Here is a 7,308-nt window from a genome sequence, read left to right as displayed (position 1 = left end):
GTGGCATCCACAGACTGTAAAATATATACTTCTTCTCCAATTTGTGGACAGCGGAAGTCATCAGCATTTTCAAACGTTTCATTGCCCTATTATGTCCTAGGTCTAGCCAAGGGCTGAATTCATAGTGAACCCAACATACTCAGTAACCATTTAGCTAACTCCTGGTAAGGGCTCATTCTGGTTGAGACAGATAGTGCTGGTCCTTTTCCACAAGGACAAGTGGGAAGGCGGCTGGTGTCAAGCCTTAAATTTCTCTCTAGAAAGCTCTCCCTCATTATCTTTGCCCCCACACTCTTTACCTCTCTTGTCAAGTAGTCATGCGTTGTTCAGTGAACCATACGTTCCCCTGTGCTATCTCTCACTGTCTCGACATATTATTTTAACTCATTTTGCTAATGAAGTTTACGTGTATTTCTCTTGGTTGCCCAAGCAGATGTTAACTTCTTGAGTACCGTAACTCTTTTAATCCTCCCTGGTTTTCAGTGTAGGTATTCAATGAATAATTATTACTTTTACTCTTTCTGGCATTATGTAGAGCAATTTTATTTTACCATCTGTTTTATTATTATTATTTGTATAGAGTTATTTCATAAAAATGCATTTTTGGTATAATAGGATGTCATATCCGGCCCCCAGGGAATAATCTTGTTAGATCTGTGTGTATAGCAATATAAGGTTTCAGAATCTTAAGAAACAGCTTTTCACTGTTTTGCTACATCAGTTTGGAATACCACTTCCTGATTTATGAGGTCAAAGCAAGTAAGGAGTAGTTGTTTTCATAAGACATGTCATTCTAAGTGGCACTTCTCAAAAAAACCATGATTCTATGATTTGAGGTTCTCATGTTTCTTTTAAGATACTATTTGGGAAAAGTTCCATATTACAGTAATGAAATCTAAGTCTTCTTTGAAGATACACTTTGGCCATTGTTGGAGGCAATGTGTAAGGTGCAAGCAATTTCTTCTTTCCCTGCTCTCCAATCCATTTTATGTTATCCTTTCCTTTACATGTTATAAAGAATCATTTGCAAAATGTAGCTGGATGAGAACTTTAATAGTACCTGAACCTCAGCTCTGGGCTAGATGCTACATACAGAAGAAAAACTTTATAAGCAACCCCATCATAGGGAGTTCATAATACAGCCTGGAAAACACATTTATAAGCATATAACAATCACTGAGTGAGGCTTGGCCAGTGTGGCTCAGTTGGTTGGGTGTTATCCCATGCACCGAAAGGTTGACAGTTTGATTCTGAGTCAGGGCACATGCCCCGGTTTCGGGCTCAATTTCTGGGAGGGGGTGTGCAGGAGGCAGCCAACTGATGTTTCCCTCTCACATCGATGTTTTTTCTCTCCCTTCCTCTCTCTAAAAATCAATAAAAATATTTTAAAAATTATTGAATAAAATAAGGGCATAAAATTTTAGAACATAATTAAGTGCACAGTGAGTAAAATATAAGTATCTTATTTTACTTTCACATAACATTTTTTTGTCCTCCAAGTTTCTCGAAGGAATTCAAAGAGTGAAAAATAAGAGCTAAACGTTATTAACACTTACTATGTGCCTTATGCTGAACAAATAGTTTTGGATACATTATTTATTTAATCCTCCTCTACAATCTTTCTAGATAAGTACTAGAGTCATTTCTGTCTTAAAGAACACTAAAGCCACCCTGGCCTCTTTGACTCAGCAGTTAGAGCATCAGCCCGCAGACCAGAGAGTCCCGGGTTCGGTTTCCGCTAAGGGCATGTACCTCAGTTGCAGTTTGTCCCTGGCCCCGGTTGGGGTCATGTGGGTGGCAACCAGTCGATGTGTCTCTCTCACATCGATGTTTCTCTCTCTCTCTTCCTCCCTCTCTCCCTCCTTCTCTGTCTGAAGATAAATGCAAAAATGTCCTCACCTGAGGATAAAAAAAAAAAAAAAAGAAAGAAAGAAAGAAAAAGAACACTAAAGCCTACAGGGGCTAAATCAGCTGGTCACTTGTTCAACATCACATCTCTGACTCGAACCCACAGTTACTCTCACCCGCTACTCTTTGCTCTTCAAATTGCAGGTCACAGCCCACTACTGGGTCACAAGATGTGGCTCACATCTATACTTTTAAGAAATAAAATTAAGTAGACTGTATCAGAGTATATCCCACATAATATTATTTTATGAATTTTCTGTGTCTGTATTTTTGCAAGTGGACTTGTTACTCACCCTTCCATGTCGGGGACCCAAACCAAGGTTCTCTGCCCAGTGCCGTTTGCACCAATAGAACAAGACTGAGTTCGTAAGCAGAGCAGAAATTTGATTCTTTGATCAAGGTATGGGGAAAGGTGAGCTCATGCTCTAAGGCACCTTCTCCCACACTGGGCTATAGCCGCCTGTGTTCATAGGCTGTGGCTTGGAGAGATTCTTCTAGGCATGCGCAGTTCCTCTTCTGTTGCATTTGGCCTTTTTTGCACACGATGCCCATCACATCTTAGTCTTTGAACTCAGCACCTTGGTCTTTGAACTTATCCCTCTTCATTTTGCTGTCAGGAATCGTCTTTAGTTCCAGTAGGTAAGCACAGCTCATAACATCATTGAGAAACGTTAGGGTCTTTTTGGATGGTAGCTTGGTGATAGACTGGGTTATCAGATGAAATGTAATGTTTGCTATGTGTTGGAGGCAAAAAAGCGTGAAAAGTACAGCCACCCTGTGCTGCCTGTCATAGATTCTTGATCAGGCCTATGGAAGAGATAGAAATCGAGATTTATCTTATTAGTTGATGGATGAAGAGATTGAGGAGCAGAAGTGAAGCGGGGCTACTTCTTAACAGGAGACATGTGTGGAACTGGGAATTGAGCTTGGCTTCGCTGAGTGACAGTAATGCAATGTACCATACTAGGGGATGTGGTCAGAATGTATATATTAACGAAGCTTCCACTTTGGTGAATAGGTAAGATTAGTACAGAGAGAGATGGTGGGTAAAAGAGGAATCCTTATGCATTATGAGGAGGCAGAGGAGGTGGCATCTGAATGACTTTTTAAATGATTTTAGGTATTTACAGAATGATTTTATTCTATATCACCCACCTCCCTGCCTGCTTTCTATGTGCCTGAACTACTGGAAAACTTATTTCTGTGGGAAAGATAGTGTCTTTTTGGAGGGAGGTGCCCTTTTCAAATACAAGTGATTTTTCAGAGGAGTAATACATCAGTTTTGTAGAGTAGCTTTTCACATGCAAGAACTATCCCAGATTAGCAGGTTCTGTTTGACAGCTCGGGGTGGGGGGTGAGATCCTGAAGGCCTAGGAGTTTATTGGGTGCAGGAGTAAGAGTGATTTTTGAATAAGGTGCAGCGGGCTACTAGTTACCCAGGGAAAACAAAAAACAGGAGCTGAGAAGGGAGGCCCGATGACACAGTGTGCTTGGGATTGGCGCGAGTGTGCACTCAAGTGGCTTAAAAATAGGCAGCAAGGGAGTAGGTTGAAACTCTCACAGGAGAACTTGCAGTCAGCGGGCACAGCCTGCCCTTCAGTTCTTACCCCTGCTCCCTCCTGTGTTGTAGACCATGCATTCTCAGCCGAGAGGATGTTGCCCCCAAGGAAGGGCTTGGTTCTTGCAGAGAAAGCATAAAAAAAACACATCATACTCTATGTGTACAGAGCAGATATTTACGTAATATGTAAGCAAGTATATGGGGTATTCATGGCTTTCAATATCCATGGGAGGGAGTTAAGAAAAATATGCCTGAAAAACTGTCCTTGTAGGAGGCAATAATAAAAAGGTTGAGAAACTGATGTAAACTAGGGTAATTGGGAAAGCAAAGACCCGAGAAGAAGGTACAGGTGGGGAGAGGTTGGGAATTAACAGGTCAGATTTACTAGGTATAGACAAAGAAAACAAAGAAGACTCAGAAAGAAAGGAGCTAGTAAGTCAGTGCGGGGAAGAACATTCAGGGGAGTATGGCAAGAAAGACCTGGGGGATCTCTGGGGTGTGGAGAAATGAACACAACAGAAATGAGGAAAGTAGTAATGAGTTTCTAAATAGAATTCTTTTTGATGCCGAAGTAGATAAGGATTATAATTACATTTACTTTGTGTGGTGGCATCAAAAAAGTCAATTCTTTGAAATGAATAATTCCTGCTTTTTCAATCTTATGTAAAATGCTACAGAAGGGCCTCTATTTTAGGTTCTCTAGTATCCCTCCAATGATATAACTCCCTATGCCCATATTATTTAGAAACCACAACTGATTGTGCCTCTTGGAAGCAGCACCTGAACCAACTGGGCCTCATGAACCCTGGACTTTATTGGGGTTATGGAATTTATTTAATTAGTCTGGAAGCTATTTAGACTGAATGGTCTCTCGGGAGTGTGTTTCAGTTCTTTAGAGCTGGCCTAAAGGCATTAAATTGTGTTTTGTACAATACAAATACCAAGTTAGACTTCTCAAAAATAATGTCCAAACATCAGAAAGGCATGGGGCTTGTGCATTAAATTAGGAGCATAGATAATCCAGATTATTTAATCAGAAACATCATGCCGATGATAAACACCTGAATCGTCTAATCAACGTACAAATTAAATGAACAAATTATGGCTGAAATTAAATCTGAGTGGTTTCTCAGTACCTTTTGAAAAAATGTAGCAAGAGCATTTGGCATGAGATCTACCCTTTAGTAAGTCTTCAGTGCACATATAGGCACGATGTGCAGCAGATCTCTAGAATTTACTCATCTTGCAAAACTGAAACTTTATACCCATCAGAGAGCAACTCCCCACTTGCTCCTCTCCATGGCCCTTGGCAATCACCTTTCTACTCTGCTTCCATGGGTATTTTTTTTTTTTTTAGGCTATGTAGATACCTTATATAAGTGAATTCCTCAGTACCTTAAGTTGACATATGAGTGTTGATAAAGGAGTAAGAGATAAAAGAAAGAAAAGGAGCAATATAATGGTCAAGGGCAGGCAGGTACTTCCCAGACAGAGTTTGGAAATATTCCAGATTGTGTAGTTAAAAATAAACAACGTTTTATTTTGGTAATTTTTTTTTCCCCAGTTGTGGGTTGTCTGATATGATCATGACCTTGTCAGCAAATTCTATTTTCATTGTGACTGGAAAATCCTTTACCTCATGCTCACTTTGGGGAAATTTCAGTCCTTGCAGTTCTAATTTCTTCCTGCACAAATTTGCCTTCTTCTTCTCTGTCTGAGGAGCTTCGTGGAAAGTTCAACTCATTTGTCTAAGAGTTTCTTTCCAGAGGTAATTAGAAAATCTCATTGTGTTATATAAATTTCATTGCAGTAATTGCTGTTTCCCTCACAGCAAATGCTGTTCTCTATTGCTTAAACCTAAGTCCTGCAGTGAAATAGCTACACAACCTCAGCTGAGAAGAACTCTATGGAGCTGGGAAGAATAGCTGATATTATTATATTATTTTTATTATTTTTTAATCCTCACCAGAGGACATTTTTGCATGTATCTTCAGATAGAGCGGGAGGGAGAAAGGGGGAAGAGAGAGAGAGAAACATCCATGTGAGAGAGACACATCACGTGGTTGCCAGCCACACGATTCCAACCAGGGCTGGGGACAAACTGCACCCGAGGTACATGCCCTTAGCAGGAACCGAACGCGGGACTCTCTGGTTCGCAGGCCAACGCTCTAACCACTGAGCCAAACTGGCCAGGGCAGAATAGCTAATATTTTATTTTATTTTATTTTTTTTTTTTTTTGAAATTTTTTATTTATTTATTTATTTTTTTGTTACAGATATTTTACCTTTTTACCCCATTGGCCCCCCCCCTCCACCCTGTCCCCGGCTTAGTTGTCCATGTCCATTGGTCATGCATACATGCATATAAGTTCTGTGGTTTATCTCTTCCCACCCTCCCCCACCCCCCATCCCCTCTTCTGAGGGATGTCAGTCTGTGCCCCACTTTCATGTGTCTGGGTCTACTGTATTCCTCAGACTGTTATGTTCATTATATTCCGTATATAAGTGAGATCATGTGGTATTTGTCCTTCTCTGCTTGGCTTCTTTCACTTAGGATAATACTTTCCAGGTCCCTCAATGTCGTCTCAAAGGATAAGAGATCTTTCTTTCTTACCGCTGCATAGTATTCCATTGTGTATATGTACCACAGCTTTTTTATCCATTCGTCTACTGGTGGACACTTGGGCTGTTTCCAGATCTTAGCTATTGTAAATAGTGCTGCTATGAACATGGGGGTACATATATTCTTCCTGATTGGTGTTTCAGGCTTCCTAGGGTATATTCCCAGCAGTGGGATCACTGGGTCAAATGGAAGTTCAATTTTTAATTTTTTGAGGTAGCACCATATTGTTTTCCATAGCGGCTGCACCAGTCTGCATTCCCACCAGCAGTGTATTAGAGTCCCCTTTTCTCCACACCCTCGCCAACACTTGTTGTTTGATGATTTGTTGATGGCGGCCATTCTGACAGGTGTGAGGTGATACCTCATTGTTGTTTTAATTTGCATCTCTCTGATGATTAGTGATGTTGAGCATTTCTTCATATGTCTTTTGGCCATTTGTATGTCCTGAGAATAGCTAATATTTTAAAGATGGAGACCATATCCCTACTTTCTCCTAGTTCTGTGAGTTCATATCAATTAAAGTAAAATGTGTTTTGTTCTGAAAATTCTTTCAAGAATTTTATAAAGTATCTCAAAATAATTTAAGAAAGTCTTTGATGTACCATAAATGGGCCTGGAAATGAATGGATTAGACATATAGGAACCTCATTCTCATACTCTCACCATTGGCATGTACCAGATTTGAGTAACACTGTAAATTATCCTATACCACTGGTAATTAGGAAAATGCATTAATGTTAAGATTTACATTTAAAATTGGATGCATTGGGGGGGGGGGGGCACCTACACATTCTTCTCCAGTTATGGCAGATGGTTAAACTTTGTTCAATATATAATTACTCTCATGCTTAGTGCTATAGTAAAAAATATAGGAGATACAAAAGAACTAAGTGGGTACGGCCCGCGTGGCTCAGTAGTTGAGTGTCGACCCATGCACCAAGAGGCTGCTGGTTTGATTCCTCGTCAGGGCACATACCCAGCTTGTGGGCCCGACCCCCAGTGGGGGGCATGCAGATGGCAGCCAATTGATGTTCTCTCTCATTGATGTTTCTATCTCTCTCTCCCTCTCACTTCCTCTCTCTTTAAAAATAAATAAAAAGGAAAAGAAATGTTTATAAACAAGAAAACTAAGTATTTCTCTGCCAGGAAGAAAATGATCATTGAAAAGATAAGCTAGCACTCACATGGAACTGCTTTGGGGACTTAAAGAAACTTA

This window comes from Molossus molossus, unplaced genomic scaffold (genome assembly GCF_014108415.1).
Source record: "Molossus molossus isolate mMolMol1 unplaced genomic scaffold, mMolMol1.p scaffold_m16_p_1, whole genome shotgun sequence".
In the NCBI taxonomy this organism is placed as follows: Eukaryota; Metazoa; Chordata; class Mammalia; order Chiroptera; family Molossidae; genus Molossus; species Molossus molossus.
Note: the sequence above shows the minus strand (reverse complement) of the source record.